The sequence below is a fragment of the Pisolithus orientalis genome (genome assembly GCF_024613125.1).
Source record: "Pisolithus orientalis strain OTSU chromosome Unknown F5J12scaffold_38, whole genome shotgun sequence".
Classification (NCBI taxonomy): domain Eukaryota; kingdom Fungi; phylum Basidiomycota; class Agaricomycetes; order Boletales; family Pisolithaceae; genus Pisolithus; species Pisolithus orientalis.
In genome coordinates, this window is record NW_026260819.1 from 50791 (window position 1) to 64663 (window position 13873).

Below are 13873 nucleotides of genomic sequence, written 5' to 3' on the forward strand. Positions count from 1 at the left end.
TTAGTGCCTGTGCACCTCAGACTAATTGCCAGATCCCCCACCTTCCATATTAATGATGTGTTCACTTATTTTCATCAGTTGTTCTTTGTTTGTTCAGTGTTCGCATTTTTACTGTGCACAGAGTATCTTGTTCTTTAGTTACTGACTCTGTGCACATAGGTGTGTAAAACTACATAGACAACAATTTAGTTACTGACTCTGTGCACATAGTGCTGAGCATTGGGATATATTAACAGTACTTGACTCTCCAGAGGTGCACATTCAAGGGGGAGTGTTACAGTGGTGCCTCTGCACCTCTGTTCGCATTTTCATTTTCTACTGTTATATGCTACACTAATATGGTCTAACTTCGCATTCCTATGCTATACAGTGTTGTGGTATGTGGTGACTGTTTGTTTTCCTTTGTTTACCATTTTTGCGCACTTAGCAGTTCTGCATGCCCAGTGTATTTTCTCTTCAGTGTCTGACACTGGGCACAAGGCCTTAAGGCTTGGTGAAGTTAACACTAACTCCTCCAGGGCTGCCTCTCTCCACTTATCTGCATCAGGGTGATGCATTGCCTCTGCAAATGTGAGTGGCTCATCACGGAGGGATGCAGACATGGCCAGTTCATCATCACTGTCATCTGGGTCATCCACATCCTCTAATTGCACAAGAGAGAGCTTCCACCAGTCTCTGGGCTTCTGTCTGCGCCTAGCAGGCAGTCTGGCACCAATTCTAATGGGACTGGCAGGTCTAGGAGGAGGTGGAGGTGAGGGAGTGCAAGGTGCAGGAGGTATGACTTCAGGAATGGCAACAGGAGGCTGTATAGGGTCTGGATCAGCTGCCACAGGCTCAATCTCTCCCCCCTGATCCAGATCATCATCAGTTTCGCTGTCAGTGTCTAGATCTGCACTTGGATGGTAGTATTGCGCTGTAGGGGGTGGAATGGAGGGTATCGGAGTTGCTGGCACAGTTTGTTGCAATAAATGCGACCAGACATGGGATTGAACCCTGGACCTCCCAGGTTTTGACTGGGTGCTCTAACCACTGAGCTATTTGCTCAAGGTATCTAGGCTTACTTGGTGTGGTTTAACCACCAAGTGCTAGTAGGGACTACCATTGCTGAGTGCTGGAGTATTACACTTGCAACAGCCTCCCCTAATCCAGTGCACAGCAACAAGGCACAAGCATGGGAAAGGATGCACTCTGATTTTGCAAGGAGGTAGAGGGCAATGGGCCAGAGGCCTGGGGCAAAGGGGATGAAGTAGATGCTTGATTTGTGGTTTTTGGAGATTTCTTTTCCTTCCTGTTCTTCTGAGAGCGATAATAGGCTTTAGATTTCACAATGTTAGGGGTGGACAGAGGGAAGTACCTTTCATTAAAATCAGCCCTTTCTGAGATTATTGTGCACTTTGTGGTGGGATTGTGGAATTTCCAGCCTTTGTAGCCTTCAGGGTACCCTATAAACACACATTTCTCCATGTGGGACTGCAGAGGTCACCTCTTGTCCTTCTGGATGTGCACATAGGCAGTACACCCCCAAACTCGAAGGTGGGAGACATCTGGCTTCCTCCCATGCCACAGTTCAAAGGGAGTCACATTTTGGACTGCTTCAGTAGGGCATCTGTTCCAAACATGGACCAAGGAGGCTAGGCACTCACCCCAGAAGGCCTTAGGAAGGCCAGACTCTTCCAGCATCACAGTAAGTCACTCAGAGAGTAGTCTATTAGCTCGCTTTGCCACTCCATTTTGCTGGGGTCTATTTCTGACTGTGTGCTGGTGCTGGATTCCGCATTTGGTGGTAAAATCGATGAAGGCATTGCTCATATACTCCCCTCCCTTGTCATCCTGCAAAATCTTGATTTTTCATTTGCTCTGGTTCTCAGCAAAGGCCTTGAAGGTCTTGAAAGCCTCAAAGACCTCAGATTTCACTTTCAGAGGCAAAATAAAGCGATAGCAAGTGAAATCATCAATGAATGTGACCCAATACTTGTAGCCTGTGAAGGTGGCATGGCCTACATGGTGTACATCACTGTGGATCAGTTCCAGAGGCCTAGAAGCATGCCAGGAAGCAGTGGGGAAGGGGTTTGCATGCATCTTTCCAGCCAGGCATGGTTCACAGATGGGGTCAGGGGAGGATTTGGAGTCTACAGTCATCCCAGTGACCAGATGTCACTCCACCAGTGATTTGACACCAATCAGGTTGTGATGAGCAAGTCTCCTGTGCCATAGGTTGAAATCCAGAGGGACATACTCAGTCAGGGGAATGGTCTCCCCCTCAAGGAGGGCTGAGTTGTTGTCTGAAATTCATGCAATGAAGAGGGAATGTTGGGAGCGCAGCCTAAAGGCCATCTGCAAAGAATTGATGGTCACAGTAAAGCCCTTGTTGTGACAGAGATATAACACAGATAATAGATTATTTTGAAGGTCTGGCACATGCAGGACATTGCTAAACTGCACAGGGCGACACTTTCTACCTCCCACCACAGGCTCAAATACTGCAGACCCAACCCCAGCTGAGTAGATCAACTTATTGTCTGCCAGCTTGATAGGAATGCATTTTTGCCTGTAATTTCGCAGCCAATGGCAATGGGGTGTCATATGAGCAGTGGCCCCCAAGTCTGTTGCAGGTGTAGTACTCCAGCACTCAGCAATGCTAGTCCCTACTAGCACTTGGTGGTTAAACCACACCAAGTAAGCCTAGATACCTTGACCAAATAGCTCAGTGGTTAGAGCACCTGGTCGAAACCTGGGAGGTCCAGGGTTCAATCCCCTGTCTGGTTGCATTTATTGCAACAAAGTCTGCAATCCAAAGGACGTCAGCATCGAGCTGCAGAGGGAAGAGGAGGGAAGAGGGGTCAGGGAAGTGAAGACTTGCATTTCCTGTGAATTCCACAGCTTGGGAAGTGCTCTGGTTTTGCAAGGAGGTAAAGGGCGATGAGCCAGAGGTCTGGGGCAGAGGGGACAAAGTAGATGCTTGATTTGTGGTTTTTGTGTTCATATTAGGTGCCTGTGCACCTCAGACCGCATTATCCTTTTGTTTTATCTCTATCTAACCCTACAGACATGTAGTGGACACTTAGCTTCGCTCTAAGTGTCCTTGGTTTGCTTTTGTTTATTGTTTACATTTGTTTATCATTTTTGCGCACTACCTGTTGGGTGCCCAGTGAAATTTTCTTCAGTCTCTTACACTGGGCACAAGGTATGTCTTATGTAGTATTCCCTTGAATATCAGTCTCTTACACTGGGCACAAGTGGCCTCAGTCTGTGGTTATGTCAACATTTTGGAGTCTTCTTTTCCTTCCTGTTCTTCTGAGAGTGATAGTAGGCTTTAGATTTCGCAATGTTGGGGCATTTGTGGATGCAGTGCCCTGAATATTCGCAGAATGAGCAAACCGACGAAGCTAGTCACTTGCAATCGCCAGAGGAGGTTAAAAGCGCAGTCTCTGATGTACTGGCATCAGGTCGATGCCTGCGCTGCGATTCTTCAGCCAGGAATGCCTCTTTTAGTTTCTCTTTGTCCAGAGAGTGGAATAGGAGTAAGGAGGATGCAAAATGAGCATATTCTTCGCCTAGAGAGTCAATCATAGCCATGCAGACCAGCTCATTGTCCAAGTCCTTGATGGAGTAGGGGGTAGAGGGATCCCTAGGGCGCAATTCCTGGATTTTGGACATGGAATCTTCGATTCTAGCGATTAGGGAGGACAGGGACTCATCTGGGGCCTTCCTGATTGAAAAGAAGTCATCCCAGGCATTAAAACGAGCTCCAGGGCACTGCTGGAGGTGGATGGAGGCCAGGGTGTTCCAGATCTGTGCAGGATCATCCTGCACAGCATCTACATGGGTCCTCTGCTCACTAGAAAGCGCCAGGTAGAGTTCTCCAGCTGCCCTGTCCGCTCTAAGGTTCCATTTGGCCTGAGCTTCGACTTTGGAGTCATCAGGGCGCTTTTCCAGACCACTAACCATGGTCCAGAACCCTTTTGTGCACAGGAAAACCTTCATTTCACCTTTCCAGGTTGAGTAGTTGGAGGCAGTGAGTTTAGCGACAGAGGGCGATGAGTTCGCATGGTCCTCAGCCATGGTGGCGAATTTTGACTCGAGAGGAGAAGGATAGGGTGGATGCGGTGAGTCTGGAAGTTGGGAGCTCGAAGATTGAGCTATAGCGAGTGAGTGTGTGGTTCCTTTGCATCGAGATTTTGTGCAGAGGTGGATTACGTGGCAACCAATGAGTGCTGAGAATCCTAGAGCGCAGGGCTCATAACCTGTTGAGATAACCACAGACTGAGGCCACTGGTGCACAGTGTAAGAGACTATTATTGAGTAAAGTAATACAGGACTGTACCTGGTGCCCAGTGTAAGAGACTGAAGAACATTTCACTGGGCACAGAGCAGTAAGTGCGCAAAAATGATAAACAACTGTAAATAATAAATAAAAGCAAACCAAGGGCACTTAGAGCAAAGCTAAGTGTCCACTACATGTCTGTAGGGTTAGCCAGAGATAAAATAAAGGGAAAATGCAGTCTGAGGTGCACAGGCACCTAATATGAACATGGATGGGGTGAGTCTGGAAGCTGGGAGCTCAAAGAATGAGCTGTAGCAAGTGAGTGTGTGGTTCTTTTGGGTCGAGGTTTTGCACGGAGGTGGATTACACGGTGGCCAACGAGTGCTGAGAATCCTAGAGTGCGAGGCTCATAACCTGTTCAGATAACCACAGACTGAGGCCACTTGTGCCCAGTGTGAGAGACTGAAGAAAATTTCACTGGGCACACAACAGTATGTTGCTATTAGTGCCTGTGCACCTCAGACTAATTCCCAGGTTCCCCACCTTCCATATTAATGATGTGTTACATATTTTCATCAGTTGTTCTTTGTTTGTTCAGTGTTCGCATTTTTACTGTGCACAGAGTATCTTGTTCTTTAGTTACTGACTCTGTGCACATAGGTGTGTAAAACTACATAGACAACTATTTAGTTACTGGCCCTGCACCTTGGGACTCTCTGGACATGTCATTTGCCACGTCATCCACCTCTGTGCAACTTTCCATACTTCCTGGACCTATCCCTCGCTCTCTAGCCCTATATTGGTCGCCAGTAGCCCCAGAACTCACCCATTGCATCTGTGTCTTGCCAACATGAGTGAAGACATCACCACTGCTGCCCTCGCCATTACCCAGCTCACTGCCTCCAACTATGCTGCCTGGAACAGCGAAATGAAGGCCTTCCTGCGCTCGAAAGGACTGTGGACCATTGTCAGTGGTACTGAAAAGCGACCTCCTGCCTCTGAAAGCAATCTGTGCCTGCAATGGGACCTCAGAGCGAACCAAGCAGCTGGAGCACTGTATCTAGCCATCTCTGGTTGCTTCAGAACCCTCATTGAACCTGTTGAGGATCACCCAGATCTCATTTGGTCAACCCTGGCCACTATCCATCTCCAGGAGCCTCCCAGTGCTACAAATCACGCCCCCATACCTTCCAATTCACTCCAACAGCCCTTGACTATGCATAGGCGATGTATGCACAACCAAAACCTGCCCCCAATTGCTGAGTTTGCTGGAAATGCAAATTTTCGCTCCATGGATCCCTCCTCACCTCTTTACCCTCTCCAACTCGATGCAGATGTCCGCTGGAATGCAGATACTGGTGCCACTGCACACATGACCCCTCATTGCCACTGGCTGTGCAATTACACCCCCAAATGTGTCCCTGTGAGACTGGCAGACAACAAATTGGTATACTCTGCTGGAGTTGGGTCTGTGGTGTTTGTGCCTGTGGTCAGAGGCCAGAAGTGTTGCCCTGTGGAGATCACCAATGTCCTGCATGTCCCTGACCTGCGCAACAACCTGCTCTCTGTCTTATATCTCTGTTGCAACAGGGGCTTCTCTGCCAGCATCAATTCTTCACAGATATCCTTTAGATGCCCCCCTGGCCTGTCCTCTTCATTGCAAAAATTATGGACAACAATAGCGCTTTCCTGGAGGGGGAAACACTCCCCATCACTGAATATGCCTCTGCTGCAACCACCTGCCCTCTGGATCTGGACCTCTGGCACAGAAGGCTTGCCCACCACCATGTGGCTGGTGTTAAATCGCTTCTAGAGCGAAATTTGGTCACTGGCATGACCCTAGACTCAAAGTCCTCCCCTGATCCCATCTATGAACCATGTCTGGCTGGCAAGATGCATGCAAATCTCTTTCCTAGCTCGACTTGGCGTGCAACCAGGCCTCTGGAACTCGTCCACAGCGATGTGCATGATGTAGGCCATCCCTCCTTCTCAGGATATCGATATTGGGTCACTTTCATCGATGACTATTCGCATTTTCACTTTGTCCTGCCTCTCAAGGCCAAATCTGAAGTCTTTGATGCCTTCCAGAGGTTCAAGGCATTTGCAGAGAACCAATCTGAGCGAAAAATCAAGATTTTGCGCGATGACAAAGGAGGGGAGTATATGAGCAAGGCCTTTGAAGATTTCACATCAAAATGCGGCATTGTGCACCAGCATACTGTCAGGAATCGCCCCCAGCAGAATGGAGTTGCAGAGAGAGCAAATAGGCAGCCCTACAGGAGTTGGCAGCTCACCAGGCAAATGGCACTTGGAAACTTGTCCCTAGACCCCCTGGATGCAAAGTCATTGGCTCCAAGTGGGTATTCAAGGTCAAGAGGAATGCTGATGGCTCCATAGATCTCTACAAGGCCAGACTGGTCGCAAAAGGCTACAATCAGCGCCCTGGCTTTGATTATCTTGAGGTTTTTGCTCCTACAGTGCGCCTTGCCACTGTCAGAGCGGTTCTAGCTCTTGCAGCTCTCCAGGACCTCCATCTGTGCTCTGTGGACATCTCCCATGCCTACCTAAATGGGGAAATGGAATGTGAAGTCTATATGGCACAACCTGAAGGATTTGTGGAAGGAAACTCGAAATCTCATGTGTGCCTGCTCTAGAAAGCCATCTATGGCAGCAAACAAGGTGGCAATCACTGGAATAAGAAAATGCGCTCTGTATTGGAGTCCCTGCACTTCAAACAAACCTATTCTGATGCCAGCATCTATATCTACTGTTGCAAGTGTAGTACTCCAGCACTCAGCAATGCAAGTCCCTACTAGCACTTGGTGGTTAAACCACACCAAGTAAGCCTAGATAGCTTGACCAAATAGCTCAGTGGTTAGAGCACCCAGTCGAAACCTGGGAGGTCCAGGGTTCAATCCCCTGTCTGGTTGCATTTGTTGCAACATCTACTCCAAGGATGGTGTCTCCATCATCTTGCCTGTTTTTCTGGATGATATGACTCTTGCGTCGTCTTCTGAAGCTGCCATAGACTCCTTCATCTCCAAACTCAGCCAGCACTTCAAACTGCGAGATCTAGCACCAACTACCCAACTCCTGGCCATCAAAATTGACAGAGATCGCCCCAATCACTCAATTTCGCTCTCCCAGCGCCAATACTGCCTGGATTTACTGGAAAGGTTTGGCATGGCTGACTGTAAGCCACTATCTACACCCATGGAGCAAAATCTTCACCTCTCTCGCTCCCAGTCTCCCCAGGATGCCTCAGAAATCGAGAAAATGCGCCAAGTACCCTATCTCTCCGCTGTAGGTGCTCTGATGTACCTTGCCACCACTACGCACCCAGACATTGCCTATACTGTTGGAGTTCTGGCCAGATTCACCTCCAATCCTGGCTGGGCTCATTGGCAGGCTTTAAAGCACCTGATGCGCTATATGAAGGGTACTCTGGACTATTCTCTGACCTATTCACCTGATCCTTCAACCTCTGAGCCCTGCACCACCTTCTCTGATGCAGATCATGGTGGCTGCAAGGATACTGGTCGCTCTACAGGTGGATATGTTATCAAGATGGGTACTGGTGCCATCTCCTGGTGTTCCAAGCTTCAAAACATCGTTGCTCTATCTACCACTGAGGCAGAATACATAGCAGCTGTCCAGGCAGGCAAGGAGATCAAGTGGCTTCGAAATTTGCTCTCTGAAATTGCTTCTCCACTGTCTTCTCCCTCTGTCCTGCACTTGGACAACCAATCGGCAATCTCTGTGGCCAAGAATCCTGAACACCATGGCAGAATGAAGCAACTGGATCTCTGCTTCTACTGGCTTAGAGATGCAGTCCAAGACAACCTTATTGCGCCCACTTTTGTCCCCACTGATGCCCAGGCTGCTGATCTGATGACCAAACCACTGTCCAAGGCCAAGGTGATCAACTTCTGTCAGATGCTAGGACTAGGTGCATCAAGTGGGAGTTCTTAATGTGCAGAGGTGCACAATCAGGGGGGAGTGTTGCTATTAGTGCCTGTGCACCTCAGACTAATTGCCAGGTTCCCCACCTTCCATATTAATGATGTGTGCACTTATTTTCTTCAGTTGTTCTTTGTTTGTTCAGTGTTTGCATTTTTACTGTGCACAGAGTATCTTGTTCTTTAGTTACTGACTCTGTGCACATAGGTGTGTAAAACTACATAGACAACAATTCAGTTACTGACTCTGTGCACATAGGTGTGTAAAACTACATAGACAACAATTCAGTTACTGACTCTTTGCACATAGAGTGCTGAGTATTGGGATATTTTAACATAGAAGCATGCCAGGAAGTGGTGGGGAAGGGGTTTGCATGCATCTTTCCAGCCAGGCATGGTTAACAGATGGGGTCAGGGGAGGATTTGGAGTCTAGGGTCATCCCAGTGACCAGATTTTGCTCCAGCAGTCATTTGACACCAATCAGGTTGTGGTGAGCACGTCTCCTGTGCCATAGGTCGAAATCCAGAGGCACAGTGCTTGCTGCAGAGGCATACTCAGTGAGGGGAACAGTCTCCCCCTCAAGGAAGGCCGAGTTGTTGTCTGAAATTCATGCAATGAAGAGGGAATGTTGGGAGCAAAGTCTAAATGCCATCTGCGAAGAATTGATGGTCACAGTAAAGCCCTTGTGCATCGAGCTGCAGAGGACAGAGTAGGGAAGAGGGGTCAGGGAAGCGAAGACTTGCATTTCCTGCAAATTCCACAGCTTGGGAAGCGCTCTGATTTTGCAAGGAGATAGAGAGTGATGAGTTAGAGGCCTGTGATCAATGGGATGAAGTAGATGCTTGATTTGCAGTTGTTGGAGTCTTCTTTTCCTTCCTGTTCTTCGGAGAGCGATAGTAGCCTTTAGATTTCGCAATGTTGGGGCATTTGTGGATGCAGTGGCCTGAATAATCATAGAACGAGCAAACCGACGAAGCTGGGCACATGCAATCGCTAGAGGAGGTTAAAAACGCAGTCTCCGAGGTACTGGCATCAGGGCGACGCCTGCGCTGCGATTCTTCAGCCAGCAATGCTTCCTTGAGTTTCTCTTTGTGCAGGGAGTGGAATAGGAGTAGGGAGGACGCAAAATGAGCATATTCTTCGCCTAGAGAGCAAATCATAGCCATGCAGACCAGCTCATTGTCCAAGTCCTTGATGGAGTAGGGGGTAGATGGCTCCCTGGGGCGCAATTCCTGGATTTTGGACATGGAATCTTCGATTCTAGTGATTAGGGAGGACAGGGACTCATCTGGGGCCTTCCTGTGAAGATAACCACAAACTGAGGCCACTGGTGCCCAGTGTAAGAGACTAATATTGAGTAAAATAATACAGTAGAGTCCTTGGGGTGCAATTCTTGAATTATGGACATGGAATCTTCGATTCTAGCAATTAAGGAAGACAGGGACTCATCTGGGGCCTTCCCGATCGAAAAGAAGTCATCCCAGGCATTAAAACGAGCTCCAGGGCGCTGCTGGAGGTGGATGGAGGCTAGAGTCGAGCAGATTTGGACAGGGTCATCCTGTACAGCATCTACATGGGTCCTCTGTTCACTAGAAAGCACTAGGTATAGCTCCCCAGCTGCCCTGTCTGCTCTAAGGTCCCATTTGGCCTGGGCTTCGACTTTGGAGTCATCAGGGCGCTTTTCCAGACCACTAACAATGGTCCAGAGCCCTTTTGTCCGCAGGAAAGCCTTCATTTCGCCTTTCCAGGTCGAGTAGTTGGAGGCAGTGAGTTTTGCGACAGAGGGCGATGAGTTGGCATGGTCCTCAGCCATGGTGGTGAATTTCGAGTGGAAAGGAGAAGGATGGGGTGGATGGGGTGAGTCTGGAAGCTGGGAGCTCAAAGAATGAGCTGTAGCGAGCGAGTGTGTGGTTCTTTTGGGTTGAGGTTTTGCGCAGAGGTGGATTACGTGGCAACCAATCAGTGCTGAGAGTTCATATTAGGTGCCTGTGCACCTCAGACCACATTTTCCCTTTATTTTATCTCTGTCTAGCCCTACAGACATGTAGTGAACACTTAGCTTCGCTCTAAGTGTCCTTGGTTTGCTTTTGTTTACTATTTGATAAATTCACCCAGTCTTAAGGCCTTGTGCCCAGTGTAAGAGACTGATATTTAAGTAAATAATACAGGAATCATACCTTGTGCCCAGTGTAAGAGACTGATATTTAAGTAAATAATACAGGAATCATACCTTGTGCCCAGTGTAAGAGACTGATATTTAAGTAAATAATACAGGAAACATACCTTGTGCCCAGTGTAAGAGACTGAAGAAAATATCACTGGGCACAGAGCAGTAAGTGTGCAAAAAATGATAAACAAATGTAAACCAAGGATACCTAGAGCGAAGCTAAGTGCCCACTGCAAGTCTGTAGAGTGAGAACAGAACACAATAAAGGACAAACTGCGAAATGAGGTGCACAGGCACCACATATGAACACTTCCCCCTGATTGTGCAACTCTGAAGTCAAGTACTTCCCCCTGATGCACCAAGTCCTAGCATCTTGCAGAATTTGATGACCTTGGGACGAGGCAATGCTTTGGTGAGGAGATCTGCAGCCTGGGAGGTGGTAGGAATGAAAACAGGTGAGATAAGACTCTCCTGCACTGCATCTCTGAGCCAGTAGTGGCAGAGATCAAGTTGCTTCATCCTTCCATGGTGTTCAGGGTTCTTTGCAACAGAGATTGCAGATTGGTTGTCCATGAGGAGAACAGAAGGCTCAGGGAGTGAAAAACCAATTTCCTGGAGTAGGTTACGCATCCACTTGATCTCCTTGCCAGCTTGGACAGCTGCCATGTACTCTGCCTCAGTGGTTGATAAGGTGACGACTCCCTGCAGCTTGGATGACCAGGAAACAGCTCCAGTACCCATCTTGACCACATAACCACCTGTGGAGCGACCAGAATCCCTGCACCCACGATGATCTGTTCATAGTAGGTGCCTGTGCACCTCAGACCGCATTTTCCCTTTATTTTATCCCTGTCTAACCCTACAGACATGTAGTGGACACTTAGCTTCGCTCTAAGTGTCCTTGGTTTGCTTTTATTTACTATTTACATTTGTTTATCATTTTTGCGCACTTACTGCTCTGTGCCCAGTGAAATTTTCTTCAGTCTCTTACACTGGGCACCAGGTACAGTCCTGTAATACTTTACTCAATAACAGTCTCTTACACTGGGCACCAGTGGCCTCAGTTTGTGGTTATCTCAACATCTTGACCACATAACCACCTGTGGAGCGACCAGAATCCCTGCACCCACCATGATCTGCATCAGAGAAGGTGGTAAATGGCTCAGCAGTCGAAGAATCTGGGGAATAAGTGATGGCATAATCCAGAGTGCCCTTCAGATAGCGCAATAAGTGTTTAACAGCAAGCCAGTGAGCCCAGCCAGGGTTAGAATTGAACCTGGCTAGAACTCCAACAGTATATGCAATATCTGGGCGAGTTGTGGTTGCCAGATACATCAGGGCACCCACAGCAGAAAGATATGGGACTTTGCGCATGGTTTGAGCTTCCTCAGGGCTCTGGGGTGATTGCTGGCGAGATAGGCGAAGATTGGGCTCCATTGGAGTGGAGATGGGCTTACAGTTAGCCATTCCAAATCGCTCCAAGACATCGAGGCAGTACTGGCGCTGGGAGAGGGAAATCGAGCGATTGGGGTGGTGTCTGTCAATTTTAATGCCCAACAGCTGAGTGATAGGCCCCAAATCGTGAATTTTGAAGTGTTGGCTCAGTTTTGAGACAAAGGAGTCAATGGCCTCTGCAGAGTGTGAGGCAAGGGTCATATCATCGACGAAGACAGGTAAAATGATGGTGACATCATCTTGGGAGTAGATGTAGATGCTGGCATCAGAATAGGTCTGTCTGAAGCCAAGGGCCTCCAGTACAGAGCGCATCTTCTTGTTCCACCGGTTTCCACCCTGCTTGCTGCCATAAATTGCTTTTTGGAGAAGACACACCTCAGATCTGGCATCTCCCTCCACAAATCCCTCTGGTTGTGCCATATAAACTTCACAGTCCATCTCCCCATTTAGATATGCATGGGAGACATCAACAGAGCGAACATGAAGGTCCTGGAGGGCTGCAATGGCCAGGATAACTCTAATGGATGCAAGGCGAGCTGTAGGAGCAAATACTTTGAGATAGTCGAAACCAGGGCACTGATTATAGCCCTTGGCAACCAATCGAGCCTTGTAGCGCTCTATGGATCCATCAGCATTGTGCTTCACCTTGAATACCCACTTGGAGCCAATAACTTTGCTCCCAGGAGGCCTTAGGGACAAGTTTCCATGTCCCATTGCTTTGGTGTGCAGCCAATTCCTCCAGAGCGGCTTCTCGCCATTTTTCAGCATCAGGACGTCGCATTGCCTCTGCAAATGTGAGTGGCTCATCAGGAAGGGATGCAGACATAGCCAGTTCATCATCACTATCTTCCATGTCCTCCACATCATCCAATTGCGCAGGAGAGAGCTTCCACCACTCTCTAGGCTTCTGTCTGTGCCTCCTGGGAAGTCTGGCACCTATTCCAACAGGGCTAGGCACACGAGGGGGTGGTACAGGTGATGGAGTGCGAAGAGGAGGTGCAGGAGGTTCAGGGGGAGGAAGCTGAGGCTGAATGGGATTTGGATCAGCACCTATTGGCTCAATATCACCCCCTTGATCCAGTGTGTCATCAGACTCGCTTTCAGAGTCCAGATCTGGATTGGAGTGGTAGTGGGTGCAATTGGGAGCTGGTGAGGCAGCTTGGGGCGCCTTGGGTGGTTCTGGGGTGTCCAGGGATGGTGTAGAGGGGCGAGTGGATAGAGGGAAGTACCTCTCATCGAAATCAGCCCTCTCAGAGATCAGGGTGCGCTTTGTGGTAGGGTTGTAGAATTTCCACCCCTTGTAGCCCTCAGGATAACCAATAAACATGCATTTTTCCATGTGGGGGTCTAGGGGTTGCCTCTTGTCCTTCTGGATGTGCACATAGGCTGTACAGCCCCAAACTCGAAGATGGGAGACATCGGGCTTTCTCCCATGCCATAGCTGATATGGGGTTGCATTCTGGACCACTTCAGTAGGACACCTGTTCCACACATGCACCAGGGAGGCAAGGCACTTGCCCCAGAAGGCCTTGGGCAGCCCAGACTCGTCCAACATGGCTGTAATTCGCTCAGAAAGCACTCTATTGGCTCGCTCTGCAACTCCATTCTGCTGGGGTCGATTTCTGACTGTGTGCTGGCGCAGGATACCGCATTGGGTGGTAAAATCAGCAAAGGCCTTGCTCATGTACTCCCCTCCTTTGTCATCGTGCAAAAGCTTGATTTTTCACGCTGTCTGGTTCTCAGCAAAGGCTTTGAAGGTTTTGAAGGCCTCAAAGACATCAGACTTCGCTTTGAGAGGCAAGACAAAGCGAAAGTGAGAGAAATCATCAATGAAAGTGACCCAATATTTGTAGCCAGAGAAGGTTTCGTGGCCCACATGGTGTACATCACTGTGGACGAGTTCTAGAGGCTGTGAAGCACGCCAGGATGAGGTAGGGAAGGGATTGGCATGCATCTTGCCAGCCAGACAAGGTTCACAGACAGGGTCAGGTGTAGACTTTGAGTCTATGGCCATTCCAGTCACCAGT

At 48.7% G+C, this 13873-nt stretch overlaps 3 non-coding genes across 3 annotated transcripts; 2 read left to right on the forward strand and 1 right to left on the reverse strand.

Annotated features, from left to right (window-relative positions):
- Positions 1-971: 971 nt before the first annotated feature.
- Positions 972-1044, reverse strand: F5J12DRAFT_t176. Its single transcript has one exon. It is a non-coding gene; the product is annotated as a tRNA-Phe (tRNA).
- A 1649-nt stretch (positions 1045-2693) lies between these two features.
- Positions 2694-2766, forward strand: F5J12DRAFT_t166. Its single transcript has one exon. It is a non-coding gene; the product is annotated as a tRNA-Phe (tRNA).
- A 4355-nt stretch (positions 2767-7121) lies between these two features.
- Positions 7122-7194, forward strand: F5J12DRAFT_t167. The gene has a single exon. It is a non-coding gene; the product is annotated as a tRNA-Phe (tRNA).
- The last annotated feature ends 6679 nt before the right edge of the window (positions 7195-13873 follow it).